Raw genomic sequence first — 13,494 nt, 5'->3', positions numbered from 1 at the left:
AGGACAATATTGACCCGGTGAAATAAAGGATATATGTTATATGTTCGTTTCCGATGTGGCCCAGATGTTACCGTTACCTTGTTTGTAGCCGGGCGGAATCGGCTTCCTGAAAAATACCTAAATAACAAAATAATGCCCCGATTCATGATAATTAATAATATATAGATTTTTTTTTTTTAGAAATCTGTGGTTATTTAATAATTTGGTGAAAATGTTATTTATTTTTTGCTAAAAATAAGGAGTTAAATGTTGATTTTTACATAAACATTTGCTGAGATATTTTTTGGGGTGGGGGGGGAGAAAAACAGTTCATATTTCTGAGTTTGAACAGTTATCCCATTTCTTCCTCTTACACTGTTGGGCATCGTCCAGTGTGACGCTGAGCGGGCGTGTGGGCTCGTGATGGCCGCGATGAAACACATTGCTGCAATGTGTGTGGCCAGCGTGAGCGAGCGCCTGCGCATGCTCGGCGCTCAGCTGCTTACAGAGGCAAGCAAATTTGAATATGCCGTTCGCTGGCGCGTCATGTGAGCGGTTCGCCCAATGAGGGTGAACCAGCTCCGTGTCGTCATGGCCACGCCCCCCCATGCGTGCAACTAGCTAGCCATAAGAGTGCTACAGTACGTCACTGTGCACAAGTGCCAGCGTTATGTCACGGCACCTTCAAGGTAGAATCGTTGATCCTGGGAGGACTGGAGAGTGAAGGGACTGGCATTGCCGTGCTGATTCCATCCGAGAAGCCGCTTCCGCCCTGAGTCAGTGACGTCACCGGAAGTGACGAATGCAGATGCATGCGGTGTACAGCAGATGGGAAGACCAGAATACAACCCTCAACAGACCTCTCCCATGATATTTTTATCTTTTGAAATGTGAGTGTATTAATTCATTTGTGTCACGCTTGTGCTCTCCTCACAAGGGCAGGGAGAAAGGGAAGGACCCGTTAGCGAGGTGGGGAGGCCGCAGGGGATACGAAGGGAGTAAGTTGCCGCGCAGCTTGGGATCGGCGCACGTAGTCACGTGACCGCGCCGCACGCATGAGAATGCGCGACGCGTCCGGAGGTGCGGTGCCTACTCAGAGACACGAGTGATCCAGCTGCATGTGCGCGCATGCTCTGACAGCAGGGCGGGAGTGCGTGCGTTCTCAGGCACCAACGCGGGGGTTGCGGGAAACCAACGCTTCAGCACAGGAGTCTGGAAACCAGGAACATGTAACAGGAATATGGGCATGGAGTCCAGAGCACAAGGTAACATCCAGAGAAGGACTGCTTCTAGGAGAACGTCCAGACTCCTTAAAGGCATAGTGACAGAAACAGCAAGGTGCAGCGAAACTAAACATAATTTAAGGGTTCTTAGTCTAATCCATTGGCCAAGGAATTATAAGCCTGCTACCACGTCAAGGTGAACCCTACTAAGCAGGTACCTACACTACCCGACGGTAAACTAACCTCAGTAGTATATTAGTGACTGTCCCAGTCTTCCAGAATCCACAGGAGATAAGTAAAGGTCCCAAGGAGGTCCAGACAGAAACAGTATGCGATGAGTACCAGCAGGCACCAGGGCAGGCAGCAAATGACTAATAGCAGAGAGAAAGTCAAAGAGAGGCTTACCTCCTGTCAGGAGGGAGGGCAGGGTTTGCCAGAAAGCAAGATGGTGTTGCTTGCTTCAGAATCCTTAAAGACACAGGATCTTGACTCGCAGCTAGAGGGTGGCGATCAGAAGTAAACAGGTAAAGAAGGAACACGCCGCAGGGGGCGTGTTCCGCGCATCGTTACAATTTGCTTATCTGTGCAATACACTATTATTACGGTATTATACTATTGCGGTATCTCTTTTTTTCACATCCATTGGCATACTGCATGAGGATTTACAACATAGAACAGAAGGGGGATTACACTTACCTTACACCCCAACGAAGACCCCACTCAAAGGGCTCCCGTCAGAGAGAGAAGAATCTCTGACACGCTATATTATAAAAGAAGTCTATTGTGAGTGAAACCATTGCAGCATATATTAGATAGGACTTTGTTTCTACTGCTATACTATTACTGGTTTCTTCTCTTTCTTCTTATATACCAATCACGAACGAGCGCTCCTCCCTTACCTGGAAGACAAGCTAACCAAATGGTTGGGGAAAAAATCTACAGAGCATGCGAAGAGGTTCAGGGCGGCAAATGTAATCCGTCCCCAAGTAGGTCTTGACTTAGTATGGGAAAGGTTAGAGGAGTGCTATGGCAGCCCTGAGGTAATCAAAGATGCACTCTTCAAGAGAGTCGACAACTTCCCCAGAATCACAGTCAAAGACTATCCGAATTTACGAGAGCTTGGAGATCTGCTGCAGGATTTGGAGTCTTCAAGAGCAGATCAATCTCTATCAGGTCTCAACGTCTTAGACTCCACTCGTGGAGTGAAACCCATCTTGGAGAAGCTACCTCACAACCTCCAAGAAAGATGGTCTTCGTAAGGTTCAAAATACAAAAGGGAGAAGAAAGTCACCTTTCCCCCTTCTCATTCTTCTTAAGCTTTATTCGCGAAACAGACAAAACAAAAATGATCAAAGCTTCATCCTAGGTACACCAACCGCACCCAGTACAAGCAACCTAAAGAATGAAGGACCGGTGACAAGATACGGTAGCACCAGAACGCCCATCTCGGTCCACAGGATAGACGTGTCTCCTACAACCTACACGATTACCGACCATCCTGCCTCCGCAAACAAGAAACCAAGGGACCCTAATAGAGAATGACCCATACACAAAAAAGCGCACCCACTTAACAGGTGTTTTGGGTTTAGAATGAAGCCCATAGAGGAGCGCAAGAAACTACTTAAAGAATTTGGAGTTTGCTTCAAATGCTGTGCTTCCACAAGTCATCTATTCAAGGACTGTAAAGAAGCCATCAAATGTACAGTGTGTAAAAGTGACAAACATGTAACATCTCTACATCCAGAGGCACCGACACTTGCCCAACTCAACAACCATTCCTCCATGGCAAAGCATAGCAGAGAGGAAGGAGAAGAGAAGTCACCATCTGTCGCATCCCAGTGCACAGAGGTTTGCGGAGAAGGACTTGACCAAAGGTCCTGCTCCAGAATATGCCTCGTAGCAGTGTATCCCAAGGGACAACCTGAGAGGGCTATTAGGATGTACGCAATCATCGATGAGCAAAGCAAAAGATCATTAGTGAAGTCAGAGTTCTTTAGCTTGTTCAACAAACAAGCCAATGCCTCACCTTACACACTCAGAACATGTGCAAGACTGACTGAGACAACAGGGAGGAGAGCAAATGGCTATACCATACATTCAGTGGATGGCAGAGTAAAAATAACACTCCCTACACTCATAGAGTGCAACCATCTGGCGACAAACAGGAGCGAGATTCCCACACCAGACGTGGCACGTCATCACCAACACCTTAGTGGAATGGCTGACCTCATCCCGCCGATAGATCAAGAAGCCAGGATTTTGCTACTGCTTGGCAGGGACATCCTGAGAGCGCACAAAATCTGCGAACAGCGCAATGGACCCCACAACGACTCATTTGCTCAAAGTCTTGACCTAGGATGGGTGATAGTGGGCAATGTATGCAATGGCAAAGGGCACAATCCAGACTTTGATGATGCCCGCAGAATAAATATAATGGAATGTGGACACACATCCCTCTTCAAACCATGTCTTGGCCATATCCAATTGACAGGATAGCTTAGCAACCAAGAGAAACAAGGTCATACCCCTGAGAACCCCAAGTTCATATTCATATCAGAGGAATGTGACAATGGCCTAGGATGTTAAGTAGTCCAGAGAACAAAGACTATGGGGGTTATGCACAAAGCAGTGATAACTGTTTTTAAGTGAGATAAATGATTTATGGTGCAATTTATGGAGCAATTTTTTTAGCAATGACTGTGTTTTGACGATAAAAAGCCTTTTAAGAGCTATACTGTAGTGTTATCACTGCTTTGTGAATCGCGCTGCATGCAATATTGAGAAATAAAGGCATTTATCTCACTTAAAAACACTTATCACTGCTTTGTGCATAACCCCCTATGAGCCAACTTCACCAAAGGAAGAGAACGATCTCCTGAAGGTGATTGACAAATAGATCTTCCAAGATAAAACAATCGGACATCTCCACCTCCACTCCATCCACCCAGTGGACATCTCCTAACCAAAGGAAAGGGAGTTGAGAAATCAACACAGACAGATCATTGGCCCGATGGGTTAGCATCCACAGCTACAGACCAGAACCCTGTGGACCACACTACTGGGTTAGAGTCTATAGCTCACCCTCAGAGCACATCATTGCTTACTGGACCAAAGTTTCTAACACAACCCGATGAAACGCCATCAGCCTCAGCTTATGACTTTGAACTTGTGGATCCTGAAAAAGACACAGAGATACGACCTCAAGTATCCTTTTGCTCACGAACATAGCGCTTAGAAACACGTTTGGATCACATCGATTTCATCGCTTCTCAAAGTGGACAACCCTCCTGCGAGCAATGGCACATCTCAGACACATAGTAATTTCTTTCCGCCAAACGCTTGGTGGTGAAGCAGCCACCTGTCACGGTTGGCATCTCTGCAAGAGGTTGCACACTATCGCCGAAATCACAGAGGCAAAAAAGACTGTTCTCCGATGCGTTCAGAAAGAAACGTATGCGGAGTAGATCAGTTGTATCAATGGGAAAAAGAGTATCTCTAAAAACAGTCCCCTTTGGAAATTGAATCCTACCATCGATGGGAATGGACTCATGAGAATAGGAGGTCGCCTCAGCAAATCTCAACTGTATAGGGAGGAAAGCAATCTTCTCCTTGTCCCTGGCCAACATCACATCGCCACTCTGTTGGTTCGTAACTACCATGAACAAGTCATGCATCAGGGACGATATTTCACAGAAGGAGCTTGTCATGGTAGACCAGGTCTTTTAACACCATTTATATTTAAGGGATCAGTCACGGGGCAAACCAAGGCAGTGAAATTCAAATTAGGTTTATTTTGGATAAGACCTGGAAACACACAAGAATACAAAATACAAAAATATACACACTTACGGCGGTCTGGGGAATGAGATCTACCTTTCGTAGGTGCAGGGACCTAAATGTCGATTTAAGTCGAAATGAGCTTGAAGGTGTTTTGCTACTTCTTTAGGGAAATTTATACCTAGGGCTAGGGATTGTGTTATTAATTTTGTATCCCGAGAGGGAGTTAAATTCTGAAAGGGTATGGAAAAGGTTGGGGTGTGAGATAAGGGGTTTCGAAAGCATCAATAGTACATTGTCTGCAAAAAGAGCTATCTTAAATTCCTCCTTTTTGATGATACCAGAAATATTAGGATTTGCTCTTATCTGGTAAACCAGTGGTTCAATGGTCAAGGCGATAAAGTAGAGGGACAATGGACAGCCTTGTCTAGTGCCATTTAGTATTGGGAAGGAGTTGGAGAATATGGTGTTGGTCCTGACTGTAGCCGTTGGAGCAGTGTACAATGTATTAATACTATTTAGAATTTTTTTAGGGTGAATCCCATTTGTGAGTGTAGCCCTCAAACTGCCAGTCCAGCCTATTCAACACTTTTTCGGCATCTAATGAAAGTAAAAGGCTGGGGCATGCCGTTTGTGTTACTATATGGATGGTGTTCACGATCCTCCTCGTGTTGTCAAGGGCTTGTCAGCCTGGAACAAAGCCAACCTGGTCCATGATTGATTAGTCTAGGAAGAATAGTATTTAATCTGGTGGCTAAAATGTTAGTACTGTATAAAGTTTGAAATCTGTATTTAAAAGTGAAATGCGTCTGTAACTGGAGCACACCAGAGGGTCCTTTCCCTCTTTCGAGATTACAGCTATAATTGTTCGCAACCTATCTCTGGGTGGGGGAAGGCCTAGAAACATTTTGTTAAATATTTTAGTTAAATGGGTAGGGAGTATTGATGAGAATACGTTGTAGTAAAGGTTAGAGAATCCACCTGGACCAGGGGCCTTTCCATTTTTCAGTGATTTCATTGTTTTTTTGGAGTTTCAGGTGGCTCCATAGTTTTTTGGAGAATTGCTATGTAATTTGGTTTGAGTGTGGGGAGTTGGCATTTTGCTAAGAAACCTCAGAGTTTTTGTACTCTCTTGCTCTTAGCTGATTCCCTGACTGGGCCAGGTAGATTGTAAAGGGACCAATAGTAGGTATTGTATTAGTGGACTACATTAGGACGAATAAGGAGACAACTCATAGTAGTTACTTCTCAGGATTGGTATGTCACAAAAAAAGAATAAAATGTTATTTAACAAATATTAACTCACATGTGTGTTTATTTACAGTGTACACATTTAAAACCCTGGTGGTGAGTGACCGGACAAAATGTCTCTAAATGGATGGGTAGTACAATGCTAAATTGATTTGCGAAATCTAGCTAAAAAATGCTCAATGGTATGGTAAAACTCACCCCACAAATCAAGCATCCCAATAGCCTGCACTCATGGCTATTGTCCCACACCCACAGTCACTCCCACCACCCACACAACCCTCTGCAAACCCTGAATAGGCTCTAGCATTGCATTGCAGCAAAACAATTTGACAAGGAAAAGGCCCACCCATGCTGTTTAGTCTGCACACACTCACTTGACTCACATCAGCTTCATGCAACATTACCTACCTCTGAGACAATGAACCTGGTATATACCTCAACTTTGTTCTTTCCTGTGACCTCATGGAAATGTTACTCTCTCTATCCCCTACAAGCTCCTCCCTCCTGGCCCACACCCAACATCACCATACACCCTGGATTACTCAAAAGCCTTGCACTATCTCCTGAATGTTGGTGGAGAACTCTGAAAACCAGCACACCAACCACCGCTCACTCTAATGGCAAACATCACAAATTTATAACTTGCAAACAACTACTCAAATTTCTACTCATACTACAGTATTACTCTCTTTAGTTGGTGATATTGAACCTAACCCAGGCCCTCCCTTTCAACTCTGTCCCATAAAAAGTTCAATATATCAAATACTGTTTCTTTTGCGAACACCTTCTCCTCCTCTATTGATCTCTCTGTGGGGGTACCCCACAGGGCTGTCCTGGGACCTCTTCGCTTTTCTCTGTACACACTCTCTCTAGGTGACCTAATAACATCTCTTGGGTTCAAATATCACCTCTATGCTGACGACACACAAATATACTTTTCAACACCCGACCTTACACCTGCTGTACAGACCAAAGTTTCTGAATGTCTCTCTGTGATATCATCCTGTATGGCCCTCCGTCGCCTTAAACTTAACATACCACAAACAGAGCTCCTCATACTTCCTCCCAAACTTGGCCCTACTACCTCCTTCCACATTACTGTTGGAAGCACCATCATTCACCCAGTAGCCCAAGCACGCTGCCTAGGGGTCCCACTTGACTCATCTCTCATATTCTCTTCTCACATTCACAATGTAGCAAAAACCTGTCGCTTTTTCCTCTGCAATATAACAAAGATACGCCCTTTCCTCTGTTGCTCGACTGCAAAACTCTGACTCAGGCCCTCATTCTCTCACATCTCGATTACTGCAACCTCCTGCTGTCCGGCCTTCCTGCCTCTCACCTGTCTCCCCTACAATCTATCCTAAACGCTGCTGCCAGAATCGCTCTACTCTTTCCTAAATCTGTCAGCTATGTAATAACTGAATAAATGTAAGTACCCCAAACATGTTTAATCTGTCAACACTTCAATCCTGTGTGGGACTGGAACATTTGCAACAAACACTTCACGTTGTATATGTGGGAGTGCATACCTGTATAAAGCTATTGTGTATGTGTATATTATGTGTGTGTGTATATATATATATATATATATATATATATATATATATATATATATATATATATATATATATATATATATATATATATACATATATATATATATATTTCTTTTCAATTTTCATTCGAAATCACATACAAAATGTTATCAGAAAGGGTTCTTTTCTGCTCCTTGAAAATCCCCATGGAAACAATATATGCCGATGCTAAATTATTGCATTAATAAAAATGTTTCGTTAAAATCAGAGGACGAGAGACTGCTGTTTTAATAGCATTTAAAGAACACAAACATTGCGTTAGCACGTTATTGTTTCTTGTAATTGTAATAATAATAATTGTTCTTGTATAGCGCCGCTAGTTTAATGAGTCCCAATGCACGGTAACTCGTTATTGTCGCGGTACACGGCTCTAGAACAAGCGTCACAACATGATGTATACTTTGTGCAACATAGCAACACGTTACAAAACAAACAAAATAAAAACAGCAGAGCACAAAATAATGATATAATGAATAACTAATAATATAATTATATAGAATGATGAACTCCCGGAGTTTTCCAAATTCCATAACCTCCGATATGGGTTATCGTACGGTGAGTCTGCGTTAGCTGCCACTAATTTGTGTGGGGATTAGCGTGGGCTCAAGGTGCAAAAATCAATGTCGCACATTAGTGAATTGACTCCTTAGTGTCTCAGGCTATTTCAGGAGAGGCCAACTCCAGTCTTCAAGGGCCACGAACAGGTCAGTTTTTCACAATATCCCTGCTTCAGCACAGGTGGCTCAAACAGTGCCTCATTCGAAGACACTGAGGGTGCACAGGGGTTGAGGTCGAAGACTGAGCCACGGATTGAGCCACCTGCGCTGAAGCAGGAGTACCCTGAAAAAACCTGACCTGTTGGTGGCTCTTGAGGACTGGAGTTGGCCACTCCTGGTTCTTTGCATGTGAACATGGAAGGGACTTAATGGTGGTGCGGTGCTAGAATTGATCCGCTGCTTGGTTCTAATTATCAAAGGGCTTGTGCCATGAGGACAGAATGGGAGTTAGTGAGTGTGGCGGGATCTGACAGCTGGACAGCAGGGATGCAGTGCCCCGAACATGGTATTCATTACTTGGGAGGATTTAGCTGGATTCAGTCATTATATTTATCAGTCCTTTCTTGAGACCAGGTATTGTCCACACTAAGTTATCACCCTTACCTGCAAACATTCAGATTACAGTTAACGGATTTCATCAAATTGATTGATGGTCAGGGAAAATTATATTATTGGTTAACCGGGTAGTATTTAAAGGTACCTGCCATATGAGAGGTGTAAGTTATACGTCCCTCCATAAAGCAGAAGACCCCCTATACGTGTCTCGGCACTTCACATAGACAGGACCCCATCTGCCTGGTAATTATCCTATGCACACCAAAATCACCACAGGGTTAGTTTTTGGGGTCTCCATGTCTTTCTATCCACATGAAGTCTTCTACTCCTTGGTGCACACGTTCTTCCATCGCATCCATGTTTATAGCAGGTTTCAGCCATCTCCACTTTTGGATCCACTCAGAAACCTAAGCAGAAAAATAAATACACTTCAGCTTTGTTATGCGAGACTTGGTTTTCCATGCCGGTGTTAAGGAACATCGAATAACATGCGGGTTCATAGTTATTTATAAATGTGGATCATTCATGTCATCCCCAGACTCAACACGGAACCCTTCAAACAGCCCAGGCATGGCAGACCGTGCGATACTCCCAGTGCAGGTTTATAGGGGTTTTTTTTTTATCTTAACATGGATGGGAAGCTGAGAGTTTCTGGAGCTAAAACATGTTAATTATAGCCCAGGACTAGACATGATCAGCGAACCCGTCTTAATCCGCACCACGGATCTTCCCTGGACTATTCAGACCAAATCTGATCCCCAGGCTGATATCCAAAGTCGGATTTCAGCAACTATAGCCCGCACGGATTCTTTCACATCCGACCATTCTCTTATTTTAAGAATCGGACGTCGGATTCAACACTACAGTGTATATATATAGATATATATATATATCTATATATAGATATATACACCCCCCCCCCCCCCCTACTATTATAATTCTGTTTGATGGATTCGGATTCCGTTTGCAGGTTTAGATTCCAAATTCTTCGGACGGATACGAAAAACCCCATAATCTGCCTTTTTAAGACTAATTTGCGGGAAAGCCGTGGCTCAAAGGAACAGGCCAACCCGCGATAGTCGGATTCAGCCACAAAATTTGCCCATCTCTACCCAGGACCCCCTGGTTCCACAGATGCATGCTGGGAACCGTATGTACCAGCACTTCCTGGTTATTTAAATACATCGCCTGGCTTCCTTTTGACCAGAGGAGATTAAAACCGGCATTTTGTTCCCCGTGGAGGGAATGGTACAGGCGCTACCTTTGCAGGTACATATCATGGTAACCGGAGGGTCGCCAGAGCTAAAAACGCTTTCCTGCTCCAGTGACCCTCTGCTTCCAAACAATATAAGAAAAAATGATGTATTTATAACGTCAACATCTTCTGCAGCGCAGTACAGTGGGGGCAAAAAACAGAACCAAGCACGGAAAAACGTGAAATCTTATGTTTTTTTTAAAATAAATCTGTTCTGTAGTATTAGATAATAGTGACTGTTTTTGAATTTTTATATTCAACTCTTAATGCCATTTTTAGTGAGTTTTAATATACTGAGCATCCTTTGATGCCTATAACAGGTTTAGTCCACCTCCCCAGCAGTGCAAGATCTGTGCAACACTTTCCTGTTTGTGATCATTTTGTTGCCAATGTTCCCAGCAGTTTGAGCTGCAAACTGTAACAATAGATCATTTTAGCTTCGTAATATAAGAATACATTGTAGCTGCTGAGTTACACCGACTGAAAGATTGATTGAAACCGAAAGGCGACCATTATGTGAGGCACGCAATCAGGATTTTGATAGCTTTATAACAGGAGCGCCCACCGATTACCAGCTTAGGTAAGAATGTAGAATTGTACATTGTCACGTGATTTCCATATTACAATAAATAAAAACGAAGGAGAAATGTAGTATTGATGTGTTAACACACACAATAGGTGAAACTGGTTTTTCAAACCTTGTGAAGAACTCATTTATTTGTGGAATGAAGGCATTTGTCTAATTTTTTTTTCTTCCCCTCTGCCTGCTAACACCATTCTTCTTTTTTTACTCTTCAAGGTTATCTCATGCGGGTTAGTGCAATTGTGTTTTACTGACCATGTTGAGTAAAGTCAGATAATGGGATGCTGTATAAATAATAAATACTTGACTAACTGAATTCCAGAAATATTTATTTATTGGGCTGAAAAATATCAGCTGAAAGAATAAGAGCCTGTAAGAGATGTGTGCAGAGGTACATTTAATGGAGACCGATTAGTGTGAAATGAAATCCCGGCTTTATTGCGCCTGTTCCTTTAACAAGGAAAAACATTCAAAATAAACAAAATAAAGGCCTACTCCGCTTTGGAGAATATCTAAACCTTTACTCCAGCCCTCTCTAACTGTGTGGCTAGCTAAGCTAGTTACCACCCCAAACACACATTGTGATATATATATATATATATATATATACACATATATATATACACATATACATATATACACATATACATATATATATATACATATCACAATCACTGTCTCTAGGTGCTGGAATAGGGCAGCTATGGGACTTTCCAGCATACAGAGAGTTAATTTCCCCTAGAGTAGCTAGTTCAGCTGCAGATAATCAGGATGAACTGCTGAAAAATCAAGGAAGTGTTTTAAGGCAGACACAGGGAGATGCCATGCTGAGAGAGACTGCTGTTTCCCGAGAAGAGTTCTCCACAGCTGTGGAAGCTGGCACAGTCCCCTAGACCCGCTGGACGGTGGTCACGGAGTCTGCTGGGACTGCCTGGGTCTTAATCCCAGGAAGAGGAAGGAAGGATGCGAGACTGTGCTGAAGCGGGGATGTCCTGTCCTTAACATTGGACTTACAGAGGAGAGATTCTCTGAGCTCTCATGGGGCTGAGCTCCCCTAAGAAAGAAGGAAGCGAGACCGCACTTATGCAGGGACATCTGATCCATATCCTTGGAATAACAGATAAAAGAAACACTATACTGCTGTGTGCAGAGACTGTATATGTTTAGCTATAATAGTACCTGTTTTGGGGCGGTAACCAGCTTAGCTGTCCATCCAGTTAGTAAGAGCTGAAGCTGCATGTATATTTAGTCTCCTAAGAGGAGTAGGCGTTTATTTTATGATTTGTTTTGACGTAAAGGGACGGTGGGCTTGTTAGTGTATTAGTTAACCCTGTAAATAAACCCCATATAGAGAAATACTACGTTTCCTGCCTTAATCTGGGACATAAGATCCTACACTGTGACGGAGACATCACAATATACACAACAGTCCAACAAGAAAAGTCTCTTATCTGTTTCTGTTGTTGCTGTAGGGGAAGGCCTCTCTGCTCTCCTGGGTCAGCACCCTTGTGTGCTATGGAAATGTCTGTGTCCAGGTATAGAGGTCTTGTCCCCTTGTCTTGCTGTCATCATACAGTCCTTCTGTGTGCATCAAGACATCATCTTTTCCTCAGGTCAGCCCAGTTGTGGGCTAAGGAAAATCTCTGCAGTCCTCCTTCTCCTTATGTCAGCCCAAATGTGAGCTAAGGAATCTCTCTCCTGTGTCTCACATGAGGCTTTTTAGAGAGCTCTCCTTAGTCCAGGTGGAGACTAGTTAATTGAGTGGCTGCAACTAACTATCTCTGGTGGATTCTCAGAGCTCTGAGGCTGCTGTATTTAAATAGGGATAAGTCCCTCTTACAGAGCCCAACACATAACATTGGACTTCAGACATTCCCAGCTTACATAGGAAACAATATATATACAGCTCTTGTACAGTATAAATGAATTAACTTCAGCATTCCTTCTCTCTGTGCCGAATCCACAAATAGACATTGTATTTCTATTCAATGTACAAATCACAATGTGTTGGCGCTTTATTATGCTAACTGCCAATGTAAAGTCACATGTTAGCGATCACATTGCAGGTGACACAGATTTGAGTACTCACACTACATACCGTTAAAACAAGGTTTCAAGGTGACTTGACCTGATCGTCCACGGTCAATGCTTAATGCCTGGGTGTATTCAAGGTTTCTAACCTGCTGGTTCTTGTGATGCTCATCATGATTATAATGAAATATATATATATTATTGTTGTTGTTTATTTGCAAAGCGCACACATATTCCACTGCGTAGTACAACGGGGGCTCAGAGGTTCATTACATATACAAATCAGGACAAACAGATAAAGAGCGATAATGAGGTCCCTGCTTGTGAGAGTTTATAATCTAGAGAGCATGAGGGGTTAAGGAGCGGGGCTGGAGTCCAGTAGCTGCGACAGGGAGTGATGGTAAGTCAGAGGCAGGCAGCTGGCAAATAGCCATGGTCAGTGAACAGGCAGTGGACAGATAGCGGTGGTCAGGAACAAGTCGTGTCAAGGACAAGAGAGGTCGTTGTTAACGAGAGGGTGGAGAGGAGGGAGGAGAGGGGGGAAGGGGTGGGAAAGGAGGAGAGGGGGGGCGAAGGGAGGTGTGGAAGGGGAGAGGGAAAGGAGAGGGGGAAGAGAGGAGAGGGAAAGGAGAGGGAAAGGAGAGGGGGAGGGAGAAATGGGGAGAGGTGAGGAGGGAGTTGGAGA

Source organism: Ascaphus truei, chromosome 21 (genome assembly GCF_040206685.1).
Source record: "Ascaphus truei isolate aAscTru1 chromosome 21, aAscTru1.hap1, whole genome shotgun sequence".
NCBI classification, from domain to species: Eukaryota; Metazoa; Chordata; class Amphibia; order Anura; family Ascaphidae; genus Ascaphus; species Ascaphus truei.
This window is presented reverse-complemented; position numbering follows the sequence as displayed.